General features: G+C 38.2%; 1 long non-coding RNA gene across 9 annotated transcripts in view; it reads left to right on the top strand.

Moving 5' to 3' along the window:
- Positions 1-25,451, top strand: part of LOC149123713 (uncharacterized) — a 593,545-nt gene that overhangs the window by 173,996 nt on the left and 394,098 nt on the right. For 5 of the 9 annotated variants that reach the window (XR_016214009.1, XR_016214013.1, XR_016214007.1 and 2 more), the window contains exon 4: positions 15,467-15,580. The exons of 3 other annotated variants lie outside the window; for them this stretch is intronic. This is a non-coding gene — a long non-coding RNA (uncharacterized LOC149123713). Of the gene's footprint in view, positions 1-15,466; positions 15,581-18,973; positions 19,110-25,451 lie in introns of those variants that run through there. One more of the 9 variants, XR_016214011.1, reaches the window with a different exon arrangement.

The raw sequence follows: 25,451 nt of genomic DNA, 5'->3' as shown, positions 1-25,451 counted from the left end.
TGTAATAAATAATATAGAATCAATCATCTGTGCATGACATTGGATCATGCAATTAGACTCAATCTTTCAGCCTACATTCTTCCTACAAATGATTTCTCCAACCTCAAATGTGTTACTCTTTTTATAATCCTCCTCATATGCATCTATGCCTACCCATACACCCAACTCCAAAACATAGCAGTTATCTGGTCCACATTTCCAGTTAAATCTCAGCCCATGCTTTGGTCCACACTTACAGTGAAATATGAATTCCTGCCATTTCCTCTAGGTGAGGATGCTCTCATTTCTTCCTTTATTTCCACTTTCACTGACCCTTAGTTCTGATCTACCCCATTGTTTGCCAAAATTACTGCACATCCTCAGAAATTGTCTCCTTATTCTATAAGGGCATCTTCCCTGTGGCAGCCAGAAAGTTTATGTAAAACGTGTATCTTGCTATGCCATACCGCCTTTCCTAAACATGTTTGGTTTTTCTGTATTTTCAGAATATAAAAAATTTCAGCATAGTATAAAATAACATTTGTTACCTGTCATTCCAGCTTATACTGATGTTGTTAGGGTCCAAATCAGAAACCATGGTCATTATCACTCAGAGTCATTGTCATGATCTCCACCTCTATAGTATTTATCAAGAGCTTACTTCATAATAAGTATGTACATAAACTATCTAATTTAAACCTCGTGGTGATCCCATAAAGTCAGAGTACATTATTTTCATTTTACAAATGAAAGATTAGGGAAATTAGGTACATTGACTGCAGCAACACAATCTGTAAGTGGCAAAGCAGGCATTGGAATCCCAGTCTCAAGGATCCCCAAGTTCAGGGCAGAATGGAGCTACCCTTATCTTCTTTGTAATGATTTCATGTGTGTTGGTTTTCCTTCCTTCCTCTGCATCATGGCAGGCTCCTGAGAAAGTACTTTGTGAAATGAGAGGATGGTTGTGTAGGATCCAGTGTGATGATGATTGTCTGTTCTGTGACAGGTTCATTCTTCACATGTCTCTGTCTACCTCCGTGCCCAGGTGAGCAGCCTCTGTGGACTGTGTCAACCAGAGCCACTTGATCCCTGTCTACTTTCTGGTTGTTTAGCCAATGGGAGTCAGGAAAATGGAGACAGGAGATTGAGAAGGGAGAAGCCCCAGGGATTTATTCCCTGGTTCCTCTTTGCTCTGAGACCGTCTGGCAATCACCACATTTCTCTCTTCACAGTTTCAGTTCTCAGTGGTAATTGGGACTTTATTTCTTCCTCTTACTCTGTTTGCCCTAGAGTTGGTAGCCTTTTCCAGTTGTTGCTGGTTTCTGGGTACCTTATTCTCACAGTTTATTCTTTGTTTCACTCTATTATTAAACTTTTCAGCTTTTGGATCATCTGGAGTTCATTCTGAAACTCCAGAGACATTGCCTGATCTGGTTATCATGCCTGGTTCTTACTTTCAGCTCTGTGCTCTGTATCTAACAAGCCCAGCATTTTATTATAGCTCCAGGTATATAAGCATAGTTCCCTAAGCTGGCAGTTACTGCCTGGATGCCCCAGAGATGTCTCAAACTCAACATTTCCAAAACACAAATTCTGTGTTTGTTTCTATCTTTCCTATGTTGGCAGTTGAGTCACTCCAGTGAGAAACCTGGCAGTTCTTCTAATCTCCTTCTGCCCCTCATCTCCTACAACCAGTGCTACCATACTCTTTAGCCTAGGCCCTTGAAATGGCTCACATCTACTTTCTCTTCTCTCTTTCTGTGATGCCACTGATTTTGTTTAGGCACTCATTGTCTGTCATTTGGATAATCAAACTGTAACAGCCTCTTAATTAGTCTCCTCAACTCCAGTCTTGTTGCCAGAGTGGTTTCTTTACATTTAAAAATCATGGAAATTCTAATAAAATATATTTATAAGGTTCAAAGTTCTCTCTCTTAATCCCCAAACCATTCCATCTTGGTAACTACTGAGTTTATTTAGATATTATATTCTATGCATGTAAATCACATATAAACATACCTAAGCTAATTTATAAAATGGTGTTATATATGAAATTTAGCAATTTGTTATAATAAGGGTTCCTTTTTAAAAACTGAAATTTAATGTTACCTTCGTCCTTATTTAAACTCCTCTGTGAATTCTTATCACTTTTAAGATAGCCAAGAATTTTATATGGCAGCCCCAAGTCTTTCACAATGACACTATTGTCAAGTTCTCCAAGCCCATCTCTTCCTACATTCCCTCTTTGCATTTCATGGTCCAGCTGCATTGAGTTGCTAACTGTCCCAAAAAACACCTGCTTGTTTTATGTCTTTATTGCTTCTGTACACTTTACTGCGTTTACAATTTACACCAATCTGAGAATGTAGCTTTCTTTCAAGAGACAGCCATGGCAGTTAATAATGTCTGGCTTTTGAGATCTCCAGTAAGTATACAGACTTTCTGATTACCAATTCCATTTTTTATTCCCATCATCTATGTCTCGGTTGAGTAGGAAGCTGAAGGATCTTTATGCTTAGAAAGGTGTGTCTATGATTGTCATGTCCCATGGTGTAAATATTTCCACTGTTGTCAATGTGTTTTAAAATATTCACCCAGTACAGGTCTAAAATGGTTACTTTCTATAATATAGTCCAGGAGAGAAATACAACCAATCAGAATATACCACTTTACCCCTTAAAATTCTATGATGTAAAATAAATTTTTAGACTTAGGCATCTTACCATTGATATGTTTGGATCTTTAAATAAGTAAAACAGCAAATGAAAAGTAAAATACAAATGAATGCCATTAGTATTGTCGCTCCCCCTCTTCATGGAGGAACGACACAGGACCCTGCGCTGTTCTTTTGTCTGCTCGGCCCTTCCCCGGTTTGCTGCTGGTCCTTCCCGGGTGGGCTGCCGATCCTTCCACCTCAGTGGAAGGGCGGTTCCCCCTGCCACTTTCCCCACTTCCACGGGGGAGCTGCACACCGCCGGCCGGCTCTCTCGGGGGCTGCTCAGATGTTATCCGGATGTTCCCTTTAGATGTTCCTGGTGCATGTTGTCTCTCTCCTCCTTTATAGTCCTCTTCCACCAATCCCAACTCTGCTACCCACACGCCGAGCACGCTGCTCTCCTCCAATCAGGAGCAGGATCAGCTCCTGGAGGTTACTGGTCAAACTGGAGGCAGCTGTGTAGAAGTTGTTTACTCCTCTCCCAACGCCATATTGTGGGAGAGCAGATGCATAGAATAAGTCTTAATTCCAGTAACTTAGTCTAGTCCGAGTTGATCCCCACAAGTATTTATAAATTTCTTAAATATTATAAAGTCAGGTAGCACAAAGAAATGTGGACACAAATTGCTTCACTTAAAATAGTCTTGGGAAAAAGATCTTGAAAGGAAATATATATATATATATATATTTTTAATTTTTGACAGGCAGAGTGGACAGTGAGAGAGAGAGAGACAGAGAGAAAGGTCTTCCTTTTGCCGTTGGTTCACCCTCCAATGGCCGCCGCGGCCGGCGCGCTGCGGCCGGCGCACCGCGCTGATCCAATGGCAGGAGCCAGGAGCCAGGTGCTTTTCCTGGTCTCCCATGGGGTGCAGGGCCCAAGCACCTGGGCCATCCTCCCTGGCCACAGCAGAGAGCTGGCCTGGAAGAGGGGCAACTGGGACAGAATCCGGCGCCCCGACCGGGACTAGAACCCGGTGTGCCGGCGCCGCTAGGTGGAGGATTAGCCTAGTGAGCTGCGGCGCCGGCCCGAAAGGAAATATATATTTCTGCCATCTGAAAAATAACATTCGGGATAGAATTACCAAGGTAGCTGATCTATTAAGTCTGACTCCTGCTGCTTATACTGAAAGGGAAAAAAATGTCTGGAGGATTGGTGTTACTCTGTAGCACTTCTGCATTAACTGTGGGAGTACCTATTGATGTGGTAAGAAGAGGTTTTAAATTATAGTCATGAGCCACCAAATGGTATTTTGTTCCCTGTTGGCTTGCTTAAATGACTGGGGTCCCAGAGGATAAGATAGTCTGGTGACATTGTCACTGTTTTAGTTTTTGTGTGTGAGGGCACTCACTGATACACACAATGAGGAAATTGCTTAATAGTGCCTTCTTCATAATGCTTCCCCATCGTTGAGTGACACAACTATTTTATAAATTTAGATATTTATTTTACAAGGAAATACAGCTGATTTGGTTCTAACATATGAAATATTTGAGTGTGATTAATAATTTAACACAGGCTAATGGTAGTCCCTATTAATATTAGAGGTGAATTCTCTAATGAAGACTGACCAAGAGGTCTTTATATGATCTCTCACTCTCTACAAATTTCTAGTTGAGGATAGTGGCAGTCTAAATGTCAATTTCAAATAGTTAACATTTATAGAATTTAGAGCATATTTAATCCACTTTCTTTTTTTGTTTTCTTTTTTTAAAGATTTATTTATTTATTTGAGAGGCAGAGTCACAGACAGGAAGAGGGAGATACAGGAAGAGTGGTCTTCCCTCTGCTTGTTCACTCCCCAAATGGCTGCAATGGCCAGAGCTGGGCCAAACTGAAGCCAGCAGCCCGGAGCACCCTTCAGGTCTCCCATGTGGATGCAGGGGTCCAAGTACTTGGACTATCTTCCACTGCTTTCCCAGGCCATTAGGGAGTAGGATGGGAAGTAGAGCAGCCAGGACTTGCACTGGCACCCATAAGGGAGGCCAATGCTGCAGTTAGAGGTTTAACCTACTATACCACAGCACCAGGCCCTCAATTCACTTTCTAGTGTTTTGTAGTGATAGTGCCCCAAGATCTATCTTACTCAAGTCTTTTCTTAGTGAGAGGCACTATTCAGATCTCATGCATTTCTCTTGCCTGGCTGATGGATGGTTTCTCTGTATGGACAGCGTTGATTGTACCACTGCTGTTGATCTACCTAATCCTGATAGGGACAAGAGACTCTCTCCTGGGCTCATCATGGCAATCAAATTTGGAGTAAAAATAGCCCCAAAGAGTTCACCTGTCAGGTGTCAATTAGTTGTGATGAAAACTGATACCTTTGTTCAGATTCCTGCCATGGGATGTGTGGTTTTATTTATTTATTTTGCTTTCCTTCTGTATTGTTTCCTTTTGTCCTCATTGTGGCAGGCAATAGGAACAATACAATGATGAGCATAGAAAGATATGAGACAAATAGGACCAATTCCCAAGGCTAAGCCTAATCTCACCTCACGAAAACAGGTATAGGGAAAGACTTCTGAATTAGAGAAACAGCATGGGTCATGGAAGATTGGTACAGATTTATCTGGTGTGTTTTCAGCATCACTTGTTAAAGAGAAAGACACTGTGAACAAAGAGTGACACTTGGACGCTTGTCGTTTTGTGCCATTTAATATGTAACCCCACATCTTTGGATCTCAGTATGTGAAAGAATTGTATTGGTATGTATATAGATATACACATAGAGGTTTGGAATTACAGAGTTAAGCTAATCCATATGTAAGTCTTCAAATTGTCATGTCACCTGACCTGAGATCTGTTGAGGATTCCATATAACTGTGGTGACCATGACTGTTTATATAAATAGTTAATGCTCCTGCATTGAAAGAGGAGTGACCACTGTGTTCCTAAGCACAAAAGTGTCTGGGTGACCATCAGTTCCTAAACTTGGGGACTCATGCTCAATAGTACTAGTGCATTATATTTGGTGGATTTTCATGTCCATGTGCCGGTTGCTCCATCCTGGAGGCTGTAGGAGCTTTTGTGTATGAAATAGTTTTGAGTCTTGAAGTTAGGGAGGATAACATGCAGAAAGGGCAGTCTAAGATTTTATCTGGGTTTGGCTTTGGTGGTTTTGTATATTAATAGCCTTTTCAGCCAAAAAAACTGAATCAAAGAAACCTCTCTCTGATGTATGATTCTCAATCCTGTCCATTGCCCTATTGGGTTCAAAACATTTAATTAATATCTCAGAAATCTATGAAGAAGATATGCCTGTTATAGGTTAACTAAGAAACTTGGGAAGGAAATCCTGTACTATATGTTCACTTATTACCTAATATTCACATTAATAGGCCACATGCTACTATGTGGCCATGCAACTACTTCCAGCCAAGGGGCTGTTGGGAACATATTTATGAAATGATGTGAGACTCTTTAGTTCTCTGATGCTGCCGCAATGATTTTGAAAGACTCATATTTGGTTTAGTGCAGCTCCAAGCTATTGAAGCCTAACTCAACCTTATTTCTTGAGTCACTCTGTTGGGTAGAGCTTTGCTACATAAACAATGTGAGTAAGAAATAAACTTTGTTGTGGTAAGTAACCAACATTCACAGGACTATAGAGTTGCTATAGTATAGACTTTCCTGATGAATACATATAAGTAAGGACTTCAAATTTCCAAATGATCCCTGAATATCAGAAGACTTTAGAAGTCAAGTTTTCAATTTAGAAGTAATTCAGTATGTGTAAAGGTACAGTTTGATGATAGTTCCAATAAAAAGTTATGCAGGGTTGGACGGTTAAAGAAGATAAATTGCATCATGGATTTAGTCTTCAACCATTTGAGAAATCATCACAGAGGAGTCAACTTGTTCTGGGTGCTTCTGAAGGACAGAAATAAGGCTAATATAGGAAAATTATCAGAGATACATAGACATCATTTAGCAAACACTGTTTCTTCAGTTTGAGCTCTTCATCAGTGGATAGAAACATCTTTGAAATAGTGAACTTGGGGCTGGCGCTGTGTTACAGTGGGTTAAAACACAAGCCTGTAGGGCCGGCATCCCATATGGGTGCTGGTTCTAATTCTGGCTGCTCCTCTTTGAACCAGCTCTCTGCTATGGCCTAGGAAAGCAGTAGAAGGTGGCCCAAGTTCTTGGACCCCCGAACCCATGTGTGAGACCCAGAAGAAGCTCCGGGCTCCTGGCTTCAGATTGGCTCAGCTCCGGCCTTGTGGCCATTTGGGGAGTGAACAAGTAGATGGACCATATCTCTCCCTCCCTCCCTCCCTCTCTCTCTGCCTCTGTCTTTTCTCTCTCTGTAGCTCTTTCAAAAAATGAATCTTAAAAAAAGAATACATGTGAACTAATCATACTGTGACTAGATACCAAGAATGAGAGATGCCTTGAGACAAAATACCTCACAGTATAAACTTTTTGGTCTGTAAAATTCCAATGTTAAGATTCTACTCTTTTACGTTAATAGTCATAGCAACAGTTCATGGGCCTTGAGACAGGATACGTTTTATTTGCTCAGAGGGAGTCTTGGCTTCTAACAGATTATCCAGAGTTTCGTGCATCCCTTCATGGTGAGGTTTGGATGCTTTCATGAAACAAAATTGCCCCGATGATGACTTGGCTGGATAAAGTTGGCTAAGGCAGGGAAACTAGAGTGATGTTTTCATGTTTGCTCTAAAGATCGTGTTGACTGCTGAGAACTGTATGAAAAATACTGATTAATCGGCCATGTCTGGGGGAAGATTATATTTATAGGATGGATGCAGGGTTTGGGGAGATGTGCTGAATTCACCAGATTCTTCTGATGAACAGCCTGGTTTGGGAGTTAGTGCCAAATAGACATGGCCTATTTCTCTGCTTCCATGAATGTGTGATTCTTTTAGTTTTTTTGTTTTATTCTTTATTTCATAGAAAAAGCTTCTTTTCAAATACCCAAGTCAATCTCAGGTGAACAAAGAGATGAACAGGTTTATCCACACAGTGGTCAGTGGGTCAATGAGAGCTGGTGGTAGAAGCAACCGTACTGACTCTGGACTTTGAACTGAGAATGAGTCATAAGAATGAGTTAGGATCTGCCAGGCCACCAGACTCCTCACTTTGGTCCTGTCATGATGTCCTTGGTATGTAGGAGCAGGCAAAGGAAATACCTTGATTGCATTCAGAGGGGTATTGGAAGCCATCTAGTCTAACTCCCTTTTCCAGGAACTAATTCAAAGTGACTACACTCAGTCAAATGAGAACCCAGTTGCATTTTCAGTACATCCTCAGAGGGTTTCTCAATTGTGGCTCTGGGGGGCATTGGCCATGTTTGGATTCAGAGCTGCCAATGGCAGCCTCTTGGTGCATGAACTTCTGTAGGAGGGGCTGACAAGTTTCACTTGCCAAGAAAATGATAATCAGACCCCTAGGGCCCTGGCTGAGAGCTCTCAGCAGAGCGAACACTGGCTCTTAATCGCGCCCTCTCTTCAGGCCGCGTTCCACATCCTGCCCTCTCTGCAAACATCGGCAGGGTTGACTGTGCACACTAAGCCCCTCCAAGACAGAGTCATGTCCCTGGATGGTAATTATTTTCTAACAGGTTGAGGTAACTGTACAGTTATTTGTGTCTGGGGATAAGTGCCCTGGCCTATTTTCAGTACATGTCCTTTTTCCTATAATTGTCACACTCTTTAATGAGGCTTGAAACATTCAATTTCCTGATCTCTCACTAAAAGACAGTAGTGTTCAGTGTCTGACAAGATGGTGTGGGTACATGAGAATGAAAGGTAGAATTCTGGTGGCCACTTCCTGCCCCTAAGCATTCCATGTCTAAGTTCTAAGCACTGTTACTAAATTTTCCTTCACTAAGACTCTTTACACTGAATCCTTGTTGTAGCCTGTAGTAAAGTCCAAACTTGCAGTTAACTTATATGTTTGGTATGATGAATCGAAGTCCTTAAGTAAATCTAAAATATTAAAGACCCAGGATCAGTTCAGCAATGTAGGCATATGTTTGTAAGTTGAAAATAAACCAGCACAGAAACACCTTAATGCTATATCTGGAAGCTTCTACTACTATAATCTTCTTCCCTTAGTGTATTTTCACCATTTTCCTATGATTGCATGCTTTCGTGACCTAATGAAAAGATCTTTACATGTTGAAGGAACTCATAAAATAGTACCTTATCTTAGAATGATTGGATAGATTGATGAACAGACAGGCCATCCAAAATTGTCAATAGTCAAACTACAATTCAAAGAAGAAATTCATTGGTACAGATAGATACGCGTGCTGGCCGTACATTGGCATAACCCTGCCTGGAACAGTATGATTTTACAGCTTTGGCGTATCCATCAATGAGACTTCCTTGCACTCAAGTATGTTGGATAGCAACTGTTTGGTTAATCCATCCATCCATACGCAGTCTCCTCAGATCTTTTACTAAGAACAATATACTCTTGCATTTAATTCCAATATTCTTGGATGGTTCTCTTTTTCATTTTGCAATACATAAGCAAACATTAAATGGCCAATAGGGGAAAAGGAGCTTACCCCAACTGTTAAGACTCCTCTTGAAGGCATCACAATTCTATAGCAAAGTTTAAATTTGTTCTTCAAGACAGGAGATTAAAGGATACATTAAATTAAAATTATTGCAATTTTTAAAAATGTTGGTGTTTCACTTACCTGATAAACACAACCCATCCTCATATATGGTCAGATAAATGAAATACAACTATACTATGAAATAAGTATTTCCATCTATCATGCATACCATACCTTCAGGCTAGATACATGGAAATAGTTAAAATGTTCACATCTGAGAAGATTGTAACATACAGAAAAGTCTTGTTTAATTACACTTTTGCTTATAAAATCATGATTAGCTATTTCTTCTCTTTTATCCTTTCGAGTGAAAGAGACATGTGGCATGAAAACAAATTAGTATCATAAATTTAGTTTAACAGAAAACAAGCCGAAAAGAAATCGCCTCTCATTTTTTCATGATTGTTAAGCATTCAGCTTGACCATGTCCAATTTCCTATATTTTATTTTACTTATTCTCCAGTATGAGTAAATGAGGTTCAATTGAAAGACAACCCTAAAGGACCTTTGACTTCTCACGTTATCAAGAAAAGATTAAGTTTCCATCACTAAGCCATCCAGAGAGAAAAATGGACTTAGTCTTCACTTGAGAACATTGAACTGGTTAATTTTGTGTTCAGCAGGAAGTTCAGTTTACCAAAAGCCCTTTTCCCTAGATACAAACATCAGATTCCAACCCTATGCATTTTGTCCTATTGTGACTTATAGGGGATGCGGTATGTACAGAGAGCAGAGGTCTGTGGATGGCAGTGCCTAAGCCTTCTGACTCCAGATGGGAGGGATGCAGAGGGAATTAGGGACATGTTTAGGACCAGATGCATTGATGCCAGTTGATGAAGATTTGGATGGGGAGGGGGCAAAAACCTTAGAGATTTGTTTTCATTTCAGCAAATGTGGAAAAATCATATTTTGAACCTATTAACTGGGAGAAAAGGAGCCTAAGATGTTTAATCCACTTTCTGTGCTATGATCAAGATGTGTATATTCCTTATTTAGTGCTGGTACAGAATGCATTTATACCTCCTCTCAGCTTATCTGAATCTTACCTTTCCTTCAAGGTCAAGTTCAATTCCTTAGTTCCCCTTCTCCCATCTTCATCCTTCCTGGCTTGTACACAAAGCAGTGTTGCCATTGTCTTCATCATCTTTTATTTACAATCGGAACAGTGGCTTTGGCTTTGCTCTCTCATGACAGCTTTACAAATGGCATAGAGCCGCCTCTCTCTAAAACGGTTAAATGGTACCCTACCCAGAGGCAGCCACCAATGCTGAATGCTTCTCCAGGCCTCCTCTGGCCTAATGAGCCCTCGATTATTGTTTGGCATTATTAAATGTCAACAATAGGATGGCTCCCCTCTGGGAACTCAATGAAAGTGGCAAGAAATATAAGATTAGAATTGAGGAACCACACAAAATAGCTTTTATTTATTGGCAGGGGGAGAAAAGGCTGTACACATCATCCCTATGTTCCTCTTGATCATCTATTGTCGACTTCTCCTTTCCCCTGTCTCGAGAGCAGGGATTCTGTCTTTGTACAATGTAACACATTAAAACAAGTTTGATTTTAATAATGACATTAGTAATGGAATTAGAAAACACTATTTGCCAGTCTTCACAAAGGAAATTTAAGCTGCAAATGACTGCAGGCTCCCACTGGCATACAGTGGCTTTCTCTTACTTTGAGACCTGATTGTGAATTTTGCCCTCTGGAGGTTTCTCTGGGAAAGTGGAAGAAAACTTGAATTTACTGAGCACTCCCCATGTGCCAGGCCACAGGTGGATGCTTCTCTTCGTCTTCTGCTGTGGTTTTACTGTTTTTTGCTGAAAAGTTCAGGTGCTGCCAGTGTGATAGCATTAAGTAGGGGCTTTCAGAGATATGGACATGAGGGCTCCTCCCTTATGAGTGGGATTAGGTACGCTTCAAAAAAGGCTTCATAAAAGGAGTTTTTCTCCTTTTCCCCTTCTCCCTTCTATCAAATAGTGATCCTCCCCTCTGGAGAGGATACAGGTTCAAGGTTCCCTGTTGGAATTAAACAGAAATGTTCACCAGACACCAAACAGTTGGCACCTTGATCTTGAGTTTCCCAACCTCTAGAACTATGAGAATTAAATGTCTGTTCTTTATAGAACAGATATTCTGTTACAGTAGCACAAAGTGGACTAAGATACTCAGTTTTTACAATCACCTGGTAAACTATGTATCACTGAGCTCATTTCTTAGGTGAAAGAATTAAGCAAGAGGCTGGTGCCGCAGCTCACTAGGCTAATCCTCCGCCTAGTGGCGCCGGCACACCGGGTTCTAGTCCCGGTCAGGTCGCCGGATTCTGTCCCAGTTGCCCCTCTTCCAGGCCAGCTCTCTGCTGTGACCAGCGAGTGCAGTGGAGGATGGCCCAAGTGCTTGGGCCCTGCACCCCATGGGAGACCAGGAGAAGTACCTGGCTCCTGGCTTCGGATCAGCGTGGTGCGCTGGCCGCGGCGGCCATTGGAGGGTGAACCAACGGCAAAAGGAAGACCTTTCTCTCTGTCTCTCTCTCTCACTGTCCACTCTGCCTGTCAAAAAAATAAATAAATAAAAATAAAAAATAAAAAAAAAAGAATTAAGCAAGAGAAGGCAAAGTAACTTGCCAAAGGTTTTACCCATGAAAGGACTGGAGCCGGAATTGCAACCTAGAGCAGCTGCTCCAAAGCCTTCTGTTTCTATGGAATGAGGCCAAAGGGTAGGAATGCCAGTGAGTGTCTATTTGTGTGTTTGTTGTGTTTTAGGATTCCTCACCCTGCAATGCAGTTAATGACTCTTTGACCTGCATGTCCATTAGGGTATAAGGATGAGAGAGAAACACAGATACTGCCTCAGGACTCCAGAGACCTCATGACTTACCCAAGCTCTGCCATTGTCTTTCCCTGAAATCTTTCTTCTGCTGTGAAATAGGATATCAGCTTGTGATCTTCCTACTCCAATTACATTTATTATTACTCTTACTGTCTGTGATTGACATACTCATTCATATAAAGGAATTGTCAATATTAATCGAATTTTATGATGGTGCTTGTATTCTAAATGCAGTAATTTGATCATTTAAATACTTTATACTAAGGAAGAAAAAAGAAAGCAAGAAAAATAATCTTTAAACATTGAAGAAAATTAACATTCTTGACTACTTAGGATATGATTTCTTGTTCTCTTCTTTCAGAGATGGCAAGGTATGGCACAGAAAGTCTAAAATCTTTACTATCTGACACTTTACACAGAGAGCTTGCCATTCCCTGCCTTATATTATTAACTTGTTTTATTCAGATAGAGAAATGGGGGATTTAAACATACAAGCATAAAAGACAAGGTTTGATCCTAGATCTGGTTCATTCTGCTAAACTGTACTGCAGTTTCCTGTAGAACTTTGGGTGGGATGTTACATGTAGAGCAAATACAAACATTAAGGACAGAGGTGAGGTCAGGGGTGGTGTCGTGCTGGGTCAGAGCATTCTGAGAGAGGGTTAGACAATATTTTACCATGAAAATCTGGTGTATACACTCCGATGCCTGGATCCTGCACCCATGGCAGATGTTGCTAATTGATCAAAAGATGATTTTTTTTTTTGGCTGGGTCAGAACGCAGCCACAGAATTCTTCTGAACTCAACCCTGTGGGCAAAATGTATGAAACATAGTTGGAATTTCTGACAAGCAAGGGTAAGGGGAATATTTGAGCATCTGGGTTCATAGAAGTCTTTGAGGTAGAGATGGAAGACATTATAAGAAGATGAGAGAGAACACACATTTTTATTAAATTTATAATAGCACTCATCAAGAGGAATACACCCAAGAGATCATCTCTGTCACTGCACATAACCAGGAATTGTTGAGATGTAGGAGAGTAGAAAACAGTCTAGCCTCACTTGGGATTGTGGACAATGGGGTCAGAAAGTCCAGCTCCAAATTCCAGCTCTGTTACTTACTGTGCATAGCCACAGGGAAATCTACTTTTTGTTTCTCAGTTTCTTATCTGGTAAAATGGAAAATGAGAGAACGCATTTCCTAATGCTATGGTGAATTCTGAGTTAATTGACATTAAGTGTGTAGGGTCACATCTGACATAGGGTGACTACTAATAAAAATGATACATTACTATGGCATGGCCTTAATTGTGCTTAAAATCTTCTTGTCCACTCAAGACAAACAGACAGAGAAAAAAGAAAATGACAAGGCACAAATCATGACCAAGGTCTTTGTTTTTCTGTGCCGTGCGCTTCTCAGCACTATTTCTTCCACCTCTAAAAGTAAAAGATAACAAAAACATTGCAAGTCACCATTTTCTGCATTTATGAATGATAGTGTTCCATCCCAGTGACTTCTATCTTGCCATCTTGTGGATTTCTCAATATCCCTCAAGACCATGCAGTCTCATGGGAAATCCTGCTGACCCATCATCTGTCACACCAGTATGTTTCAATAACATTGATTTACCATTGCATTTAATCAGGTGAAGTTAAGGTCTCATACCATAAAGCATCTGCAGCAAGGAGTTACCTTTACATATTCAAAATAATTCACTTCAAATTATAGGGACCATTTGTGTTATAATACTCAGCTAAAATACCCTAGAGATATCTGGGCAGTCACTAATGAGCTGAACTACCTTTTTAGCAATCTCCTAGAGGGAAAAAATAAACATTTTCATAATATATGACTTTAAAGATTTCCTACATATGCCCTTATGTTCCATGGCTTTACATATTAAATTTTTAGAGATGGTGTTTTCTAAAGTTCACAGGGAAAATCAAATTCCAATGCTGCTTCTCACTGAGCAGAGTCAAAGATGAAAAGACATAATTTGTACTGCTGAAGTTTCAGATTTCTCTCCTACTGTCTGCTCCTTTTAAAAAGTCAATTATTTTAAGTTGTAGGGTGGTGATTTGGTTTAGGGTTCTTCAGAATTCTCCTTTTTCCTTTGTGTTGCATATAGTGACTAAATATACCCTTCCCAGCCTTCATCCTAGAAAAGGAATAAGTTTTATATCAATTAAATATAATCTCCTAAATATGCAAGTTGGAGAATGTGGGATCCAGCAGCTTATTCTTTGCATAAACCCCCGGTCAGGACACCTGTACCACTATTGTTGTTTGAGATGTCTATAGAAGAACTGACTGTTGATGATTATTTTTTTTCCTGTTGGTTTATGCTCTCTAGTGAGCCATTTTTCACATTATCCCAACTCTCTTCCCCTAAATCTTTTTTTAGACATGAGTAACTGTATCATTTTTGATGTTTAAACGTGAATCTAAAGGACAATATCAGCAAATTACTACTGGCAAGAATTTACGCCATTAGCCCCAAATCAGTGGGATATGTGTACCCTCTTCACTGAGTCTGGATATGTGATTTGCTTTGGTCAATGGAATATGGATGAAAGTGACAGCTTTCAGTTAATGCTCTAAGAGACTTGCTGCTTCCCATCAATCCTCTGGGGGCTGTTGACCTCAGTCATGAACAGAACATTTCCTAGGTAGCTTCTGTTATTCCTTCAGCTTGTGGAGTGGAAAAATGAATGCTTCTTGTTTAAAGACACTAAATTTTGGGCTTGTTTGTTAGGCAGCATTTTTATGGCAATAGCTGACACTGTATAGACACTGTCTTGAAAGTTTGCTAGTTAGAGGGAATTTCCTTAAAATGGTTAGTGACTGATTTTTCATGTCTTGCCAGGAGTCTGGATTAAGTGAAAATAGGGAAAAGATTGCATATGATGTATATTAACAATATATCATATAGATCAATTTTCCCATGTGTAATTTATTCTGAAATTGAACTGTTATTTAATTGTGCTGTTATGCTACTTGATTACATTTCCTATTTTTAGAACATTTTTATATAACTCATAAGGCAATGATTGTATAAAAATTCAAACAAGGTTACTAGAAGCGTAACAATTTCCAAAAGTTCCTGGATTTTTATTACAATTTTTAAAATAATTTTTATATATTTGAAATGGGAAAGAAGAGAAAAATGTGTGGGGGAGAAATATGTGGAGGGAAGAAAAAGAAAAAGGGAGGGAGGGAGAGAAGACCAAGAAGAAGAGGAAGAAATGAGGTGTTTTCCATGCACTGGTTCACTCCTCAAATACCTGCAACAGTTGGGTATGGGACCAGCCAGAACCAGAAATGTAGAACTTCAATTTGTATCTTCTCTATAGGAGTAGGAACCCTCGTACACAAGGTATCACCTGCTGCTTCTGAGAGTGCATATTGGTAGGAAGCTGGATTTTAAGGAGAGCCGATACTCAAACTCAGGTGTTCTGCCATGGAGTGTGAGTATCCCAACCTGTCTTAGTTGTTATACCAATATTCAGTTTTCAATTACAGTTTTTGACACCAAAACTTGTTTCTCTGTATTTCCAAGTTTGCTGTGCCTTTGAAACATTTGTTTGAGGTGGTCTAGCTAAACTAGTTGATCCCTAGTGTCTCACTCATTGACAAGACAGAATAGGTAGTAAAAAGTGTGTAAGACTGAAAAATATCCAGCTTAAAATCCCTGATAGGTCACCTGCTATCTATGCATTCACAGAAAAGTATTTATCTCATTGATATTTCATTTTTCATCTATAAGGTGGAGATAATAGAATGAAGCTTTAAAAATGATTGTGGAAAGATGGAATTAAAAGATAATAATAGTTTGGCACAAAAATTTGAAATTCCTGCACAAAAGCGTCTTTAAAAAGTTATAGAAAATGTGCATTATTTTAAAAAGCTATGCAGAGACTTAAGCTTTTTATACTAAAACAAGAATATCTTTTAAGATAATTTATTTTTAACTTTACTTAAAAGACAGAATAAGAGACACCTTTCATCTACTGGTTTGCTCCCCAAATGCCAACAACAGCCAGGGGAGGGCCAGACCAAAATCAGGAGCCTGGAACTTCATGCAGGTCTCCCATCTGGGTGGCAGAGAACCAAGCAGTTGGATCATCATCTGCCTCTCAGGGTGAGAATTAGCAGGAATTTGATTTGGAAGTGGAGTAGCAGAAAAGACTTTGGGCACTCTGATGGGGGATGTAGGCATGCCGAATGGCAACATAACTAACTATACAAGATAATCACCTGAAAAATTATCTTTTTTTCTGTGAACTTTGTGAAGTACCTTCATACTTTTCTGTATTTTTTCTTATGAGGTTGAAGAAACAACATGAAAATTAATTATGTCCAGGATAAGAAAGACTTGATATAATATTGAATGATTGGATGCTTGCTATCTAGTACACACAAATATATGCTTTTATGTATATGGATTCATGTCATCCACATTAAAAAATGGGATTGATGCCATTATCGTCATTTTATAGATGAGGAAACTGAAGTAATAGAATTCAACTTGCCCAAAGTTATACAAATGAATAATAGTTGAATAGAAAGTTTATAGAGACAATAACTTATATATGCACAATCAGAACTAGATAAATGTTTAATCATATACTTTGAAAAATCCAGCACATATCTGAGGATACAAATCAACTATGCTTTAGAGAGGACTAATCCCATTCTAGAAATAAATGTCTTATGGCTATCTGCATCCTTAGGGATATAACAAGAGAATGAAAGCCCTCATGTGTGTGGCTAGGGAGAAACAAGCCTAACTTCTGACAAACTGAATGTCCACGTGGAGAGGCATGATGAATAGAAATCTCAAGAAACCGCAGTTATAATGCTCCAAATATTTCTCAGGATGCTTTAACTGAGCACATGGGACCAGCGCTGCTGCTGGCAGAGAAGGGTGGGTGAGAGAGGATATCACTGCGCTCAGCTGAGTCCCCTTGAATGCAAGCCAGCAGTTGGGCAACGCAGCCGAACAGAGCAAGATCCCCCTTACTCAGCTCTGGATGCATGGGGCTTTTGTGCTTGTAAGGTAGTGCTGTAACCAAAAATTGTGGACAAGGCAGGAAAGCTGGAAGAGGTTGGCTCCTCCCCTCCCAGGGCCATGGGCCTTTCCAAAAGAAGAGCAATACTGTGATGAAGGCAGAGGAGTTGAGAGAGAACTTCCCGAGGTTTACTGTGTCATTACTGAAAGAGGCAGGGCAGCTAGGCTGAGGTTTCCCAATGCATTGAAAGCCAGGTGCAGGGCTGCAGAGTGTGAACTCTGTAGTGACTCTGAAAAGTGGTTGCTTAGTTCTAGAGCTGAAAGAGATCTCTTAGAGTTCAGAAGGTTTGTGACTATAAAGCACACAAATACATCTGTAGTCTTGGAGGCATTCAGGTCCTAAGCTCTGCTGCGGGAAAGTTCTGCTCTTGTCAGGACACATTTGAAGCCAGTACTACACTGAATCTTTTGAAAGCTATGACAAAGCCCATATGCAGCTCAATCACACACTAGATTAGCTCAGCCTCATCGTACTGACAGGCTGAGAGAAGCTGATGGTCTTATCTTGGGGTGAACATTATTTGTTTTGGTCTCTACCACTTTTAATATATAATCTGACTCTAAAAAATCATAAATAGCCAAGAAACAAAGAAGCAGCAAAATATAACCCTACAATCTAGACTATAAAATAATCAATAGAAGCAGAATCACAAAAGACACCAGTATTAGTATCAGAAGTCAGGTGCTTTAAAATAACTATAATAAATGAGTTAATATATATAAATACATGATAAAATTACTGACCAATAGGCATAAGGCAATGGCAAATTTCAGTGGAAAAATAGAAACTAAATAATAGAACCAAATAGTATTATAAGAGCCTAAAAACATAATGTAAGACACAGAACATTTATTTGACTTAGCAGACTGGACAAAGTCAGTTAACATTTGGATGGTCCAATAGAAAGTAATAAAATTGAAATAAAAGAGTGAAAAACAATAGAATTACTGAGCAGAGCACTCAACATCGGCATGGCAACTTTAAATGATGTGACATATGGGAAATTGAAGTCCAAGGAAGGGGAGAAGATAGACACAGAAAAAAACATAGCAGTTACAAGTTTTGAAACATTGACTAAATTTATCAGCCTTAGTTCCAAGAAGTTTAAGGGATCTCAATCAGAATAAGTATAACTTTTTTAGGATTTATTAATTTACTTTGAAAGGCAGAGTGACAGAGGGAAAGACAGAAGAAAGGGAAATCTTTTATAAAACACTCATTGCCTAAATAATTGCAATGGCCAGCACTAGATGAGGCTGGAGCCAGGAGCCAGGCATTTCATCTGGGTCTCTCACATGGGTGACAGGGACCCAATCATTTGTGCCATCTTCTACTGCTTTTCTCAGGCCACTAGCAGGTAGATGGGTTGGAAGAGGAGCAAGCTAAGAAAAGAACCAGTGCTCATATGGGATGCCAGAATTTCAGGTGATGGCTTTACTGGCTATGCAATAACACTGGCCCAGAATAAATAGAAATTTAACAACGTGCATACCTCATAGATTTCTGAATACCAAAGATGAAAAAGAAAAATAACACAAGCATCTAGAGCAAGAATCAGAAAATAATAATTTCCTGACAAGATATAACTTACAAATAAATATTTTACAGCATATGGCCTAATAATGATATTTAAATATTTTAATATAATTTGTTTTATTAATATGAGAATAAACTTCATGTAGTTCAGAGACACAATTCCAAGAACATAATAATACTTCCCTCCATCTCTCCTTCTCTCCTTCCATCCTCCTTTAGTTTGTGTGATAACATTTTTAATTTACTTTATAGTCACAGGATGAATGCACCACTTAATGAAGAGTTCCACAAGAAAAACACAGAAAGACCACAGTCAAGCAGGAATATAGACATGGGTTATAAACAATAATCAAATCTGAAGATGTTCATTTCAATCATATATCTTAAGTTTCTTTGTACTTCATATGTAGCTACTATAAATAAAAGAAAATCTGATACTTGTCTTTCTGGTTCTGGCTTATTTCACTATCATGATGGTGTCCAGTGACATCCATTTTGTTGCAAAAGACAGGATTTCATTCTTTTTATGACTAAGTAATACTCCCTTGTATGTATGTACCACGTTTTCTTTATCAGGTCATAAGTTGGTGGACATATAGGTTGATTATACATCTCAGATATGGTAAATTGAGCAGTAATAAACATGAGGATGCAGATGATTTTTTATATGCTTATTTCCTTTGAGTAAATTCCCAGGAGTGGGATGGCTGGGTCATACAGTAGATCTATTTGCTGATTTCTGATGAACTTCCATACTGTCTTCCACAGTAGCAGTACTAGTTTACATTCCCACCAACAGTGTATTACGGTATCTTTTCCTATACAGCCTCAATAGCATTTATTGCTTTTTGATTTGTGTATGACAGCCATTTTAACTGGAGTAAAGTGAAACCTCATTGTGGTTTTTATTTGCATTTCCCTGATGACTAGTGATCCTGAATATTTTTGTGTGTGTGTTTGTGGGCCATTTGTATTTCATCCTTTGAAAAATGCCAGTTCAAGTACTTTCTCCATTTGTAAATGGGTTGTTTCATTTGTTATTGACTGTTGTGAGTTTTTATAGATCCTGGATATTAATCTTTTATCAGTTGCATATTTACAAATATTTTTTCCTTTTCTGTCAGTTATCTCTTCATTTGTTGATTATTTCCTTTGCTGTGCAGAAGTTTCTAAACTTGATGTAATCCTATTTATATATTTTTGCTTTTATTACCTGTGCTTCTGGGTCTTTCCCAAGAGTTCCACAATGTTCTCCTCTAGTAATTTGGTGGCATCAGGACATAGACTTAAAGCCCTGATCCATTGTGTGTTGATTTTCGTGTAGGGTGTAAGGTAGAGGTCTTGTTTCATACTTCCACATGTGGAGATCCAATTTTCCTAGCACCGTTTGTTACAGAGACTGTTCCTTCTCCAGGGATTGATTTTGAGCTCCTTTGTCAATGATTAGTTGATTGTCGATGCAAAGACTAATATGTGAGGTCTCTATTCTGTTCTATTCATCTGCACATCTGTTTTTTGCAAGTAACAAGCTGTTTTGACTCTGACTGCCCTGTTGTATGTCTTGAAATCTGCTGTTGTGATGCTCTGGCTCTGTTTTTGTTGTGTAAGGTTGCTTTAATTATTCAGAGTCTCTTGTGTTTCCATATGAATTTTAACATCGTTTTTTCTAGTTCTTTGAGGAATATTATTGATATTTTCATTGGGATCACATTGAATCTATAAATTGGTTTTGGTACTATGGAAATTTTGATGGCGTTGATTCTTCCAATCCAAGAACACGGGAGATTTTTTCATTTTTAAATGTATTTTTCTATTTCTTTCTTTAGTATTTTGTAATTTTCATCATAGATATCTTTGACATCCTTGGTTAAATGTATTCCAAGGTATTTAATTCTTTATGGAGCTGTTAATTTGTTTGATCTTTGAAGTTCTTTCTCAGCCATAACATTGTCTGTGTTTACAAAGGCTATTGATTTTTCTGTGCCTATTTTATATCCTGCTACTTTACAAAACTCTTTTATGAATCCAATAGTCTCTTAGTGGAATCTTTTTAATTCCCTGTATATAAAACCATGTCAAAATTGTTTGGAAATGATTAGTCAGTAATATATCATATCAAAACTTAGGGGATGCAGCAAAAGCACTCTTAAGAGGGAAGTTTATAGCAGTTGATGGCTACTTGAAGAAATTGGAAAGGTACCAAATAAATGAGCTATCGATGCATCTCAAGGACCTAGAAAAACAACAACAAACAAAACTCACAATTAGAAGAAGAGAAGGAGTAATTAAAACTAGAGAAGAAATAAACAAAATTAAGCCAAAAACACACACAAGAGATCAGTGAATTTAAGAGTTGTTTCTTTAAAAAAATAAATAAAATTGGTGCACCACTGGCCCAATTATTCAAAAAGAGAGAAGACTCAAAAAATAAAAATCAGACATGAAAAAGGGAATGTAACAACATATACCACATAAATAAAAAGAATCATGAGAAATTACTACAAAGAGCTGTATGGCAACAAACTGAAAAACCAGAAGAAATGTAAGAAAAGCCCAGGACTGGATGGCTTCACTACTAAATTCCACCAGACATTTAAAGCAGAACCAATGCCAATTCTTCTCAAGTTATTAAAAACAATTGAAAGAAAGAGACTCCTCCCAAATTGTTTCTATGAAGAATTAATTCCTAAACCTGGAAAAGATGCAACAGATAAAGAGAACTATAGACCAACAGATCCAGAACTAGTCAACAATGCCCACTTTCACCATTGCTATTTTTTTAAAATATTTATTTATGTTACTTGAAAGTCAGAGAGGCAGAGGCAAGAAAGAGAGCGAGCAAGCTGTCTTCCATCTGGTGATTCACTCCCCAAATGGCTACAATGGCCAGAGCTGGGCAGATCTGAAGCTGGGCAGATCTAAACCCAGATATTTAATTTTTTGTAGCTACTGTGAAAGGGACTGATGTTATAAATTTCTTTTCAGCCTTAGCATTTTTGTATTTATAAAGGCTATGTATATGTGTGTTAACGTTATATACTGCATATTTACCAAACACTTTTAATGAGTTTTTTAAAAATTTATTGTTTAAGGTTTACAAATTGCATTAGTACAACTTTAGGAATATAATTATTCTTCCCACCATACCCATCCTCTCACCCACACTCCCACTCCTGTTCCTCCTCCTCCCTCTCCCCTTACTAGTCCCCTTTTCCATTAAGATTCATTTTCAATTAACTTTGTACACAGAAGACCAACTCTATACTAAGTAAAGATTTCAAGAATTTGCACACGCACTCACACATTCAAAAAAACTGAGAACTAGTTTTACAGTTAACTCTCAATACAACTCATTGAGGACAGAGATCCTGCATTGGGAGTTAGTGCACAGTGACTCCTGTTGTTAATTTAACAATTTACACTCTTATGTATGATATCAGTGACCACCCAAAGCTCTTGACATGAGCTGCCTAGGCTATGGAAGCCTTTTGAGTCCACAAATTGCATCTTTATTTGGACAAGTCCATAAGCAAAGTAGAAGTTCTCTCGATCCTTTAGAGAAAAGTACATCCTTCTTTGATTGCCACATCTTTCTGCCATGGTCGCTCTCACAGAGATCCTTCATATAGAACGTTTTTTGCCCCAGTGTCTTGGCTTTCCATGCCTGAAGTGCTCGCATGGGCTTTGCAGCCAGAGCAGGAAGACCTAAGGGCTGATTCTGTGGTCAGAGTGTTACTTAAAGTGATTGTCATTCTATGAGTCTGTTGCATGGGCTGCATCCCATGTTGGAACATTGTTCCCTGTTTAATTTTATCTATTATTATTACCAGACACTTGATCCTATTTATATGATCACTTTAACACTTAATCCTATCTATATGTTCACTTTAACACTTACTATAATCACTTTAACAATTAAGATGGCATTTTTTATCACCCAACTTAATGGAACTTGGAGTCCCATGACAAGTTTTTAAGCTGCACTCTTAGAAGTAAGTCCATAGGAATGTATGCAGAACAGAAAAGCTTTAGGTTACTAACTTCCTCCTCCTTTTATTCCCATTCTTATTTTTTACTGAGATCTGTTTTCAATTGGCTTTGTGCATATATGATTAACTCTATGCTAAGTAAAGAGTTCAACAAATAGTATGAAGAAAAAAATGAAAAAAAAAAAAAAAAGAAACTGTTCCTCAACAGTCAAGACAAGGGCAATACAAGTCATTTTTTCCTGAAGTGTGAAGTGTCAATTTCACTTTTACAGATTTTGTTTTACGTGATCTATTAGTTTTCAAAAATCAAGGAGAACATATGGTATTTGTCCCTTTGGGACTGGCTTATTTCACTAAGTATGTTTTTCTGATTCATCTATTTTGCTGCAAATGATCAGGTTTCTTTTTTTTACTACCGTGTAGTATTACATAGTGTACATATTCCATAATTTCTTTATCCAGTCTTTGATTGACAGGCTTTTAAGTTGACTCCATGTCTTAGCTATTGTGAATTGTGCTGAAATAAACATGGAGGTGCAGATAACTCTTTTGTTTACTGATTTCATTTCTTTTGTGTAAATTCCTAGGAGTGGGATGGCTGGATCATATGTTAGGTCAATATTCAGATTTCTGAGTAATCTCCATACTGTCTTCCATAGTGGTTTTACCAGTTTACATTCCCATCAACAGTGGATTAGGGTACCTTTTCCCCACATCCTCACCAGCATTTGTTGTTGATTTCTGTTTGAAAACCATTCTAACTGTGGTGAAGTGAAACCTCACTGTGGTTTTGATTTGCATTTCCCTGAAAGCTAATGATCCTGAACATTTTTTCTTGTGTCTGTTGGCCATTTGAATTTCCTATTATGAAGAATGTCTATTTAAGTTATTTGCCCATCTCTTAACTGGGTGGTTCATTTTGTTGTGGAATTTCATGATCTCTTTCTATATTCTGGCTATTAATGCTTTATTGGTTACATAGTTTTCAAATAATTTCTCCCATTCTGTTGGCCGCCTATTCACTTTCCTGTTTCTTTTGCCATACAGAAACTTCTCAATTTGATGTAATCCCAATTGTTAATTTTGGCTTTGCCTGCCTGTGCCTCTGGAGTCTTTTCCAAGAACTCTCTGCCTGTTTCAATGTCTTGCAGGGTTTCCCCAATGTTTTCTAATAACTTGATGGTGTCAGGTCATAGATTTAGTTTTTTCATCCATTTTGAGTAGATTTTTGTATAAGGTGTAAGGTAGGGCTCTTGTTTCATACATCTGCGTGTGAAAATGTGGTTTTCTCAGCACTATTTGTTGAAGAGTCTCTCCTTGCTGCAGTAATTGTTTTAGCTCCTTGGTCAAGTAGAAGTTGGTCTTATGAGTTTAATAATCTCTTAGTGGAGTCTTTTGGTTCACTTATATATAGTATCACATCATCTGCAACTTTCTCCTTCCCTGTTTGTATCTTTTTGATTTCTTTTTCTTGCCTTATAACTCTGGCTAATACTCCAGAAGTCTATTGAATAGTAATAGTGCCAGTGGACAACCTTTTCTAGTTCTGGATTTTAGTGGAAATCCTTGCAACTTTTCTTCATTCTGGATGCTGTCTGTGGGTTTGTCATATATTTTCTTGTTTGTGTTGTGGAGTGTTCCTTCTATATAGAATTTGCTTAAGTTATTTTATCATGAAATGATGATGTTATCATATGCTTTCTCTGCCTCTATTAAGATAATCATGTGATTATTCTTCAATTTGCTAATGTGATTTCAGGATTTTTGCATCAATGTTCTTCAGGATTATTGGTCTAGTGGTTTCTTTTTATTGTGTATTTTTCTGATTCCAAAATTAAGCTAATGTTGGTCTCATAGAAGGAGTTTGGGAGGATTACTTCTCTTTCATTAGCTTTGAATAGTTTGCAAATAATTGGTATTATTTCTTCTTTACAAATTTGGTAGATTTTAGCTGCGAAGCCATCTGTTCCTGGGCTTTTCTATGTTTGGAGGATCTTTATTACTGACTTATCTCAGCCTTGGCTATTGGTCTATTCAGGATTTCTATGTCTTCATGCCTCTGGTTTGGTAAATTGCATATAACTAGAAATCTAACCATTTTTTCTAGATTTTAAAACTTGTTGACACATAGATATTTGTAGTAATTCCTGATGATTCTTTATATTTCTGTGGTATCAGTTGTAACATCTCCTGTTTTATCTCTGATTTTATTAAATTTGGTCTTCACTTTTGTTTAGTTAGTTGGGCCAATGATTTATCATTTTTTTTTTAAGCAGCTCTTCATTTCACTAATCTTTGGATAGTTTTTAATTCAATTTTGTTTCTTATATAATTGCTATTTTTTTCTCCTACTAATTATAAGTTTTGTTTTTTTTTTTAGGTCATTGAGATGTACTGTTAGATCATTATTTAATACTATTCCAATTGATTGGTGTAAGCATCAAATGCTATGAAATTTCCTCTTAACACTGTTGTCACTTTTATTCATTTCAAGGAATTTTTTATTTCTGTTTTGACTTCTATAACCCACTGTGCACTCAGAGCATTTTGTTCATTCTCTGCATGTTTGTATATTTTCTAGAGTTTATTAAGTTATTAATTTTCAGGTTCATTCATTGTGGTCAAAAAGATTCATGGCCTGATTTCAATTTGTTTTTTAATTCGTTGAGACTTGTTCTGTGACCTAGTATATAGTCTATCCTAGAGAATGTTCCATGCATTGATGAAAAGAATGTGTACCC

This window comes from Oryctolagus cuniculus, chromosome 10 (assembly GCF_051225735.1).
Source record: "Oryctolagus cuniculus isolate XC-2025 breed Fujian yellow rabbit chromosome 10, ASM5122573v1, whole genome shotgun sequence".
Classification (NCBI taxonomy): domain Eukaryota; kingdom Metazoa; phylum Chordata; class Mammalia; order Lagomorpha; family Leporidae; genus Oryctolagus; species Oryctolagus cuniculus.
The sequence above is the reverse complement of the archived record's forward strand: the minus strand, read 5'-3'. Positions and strand labels throughout refer to the sequence as shown.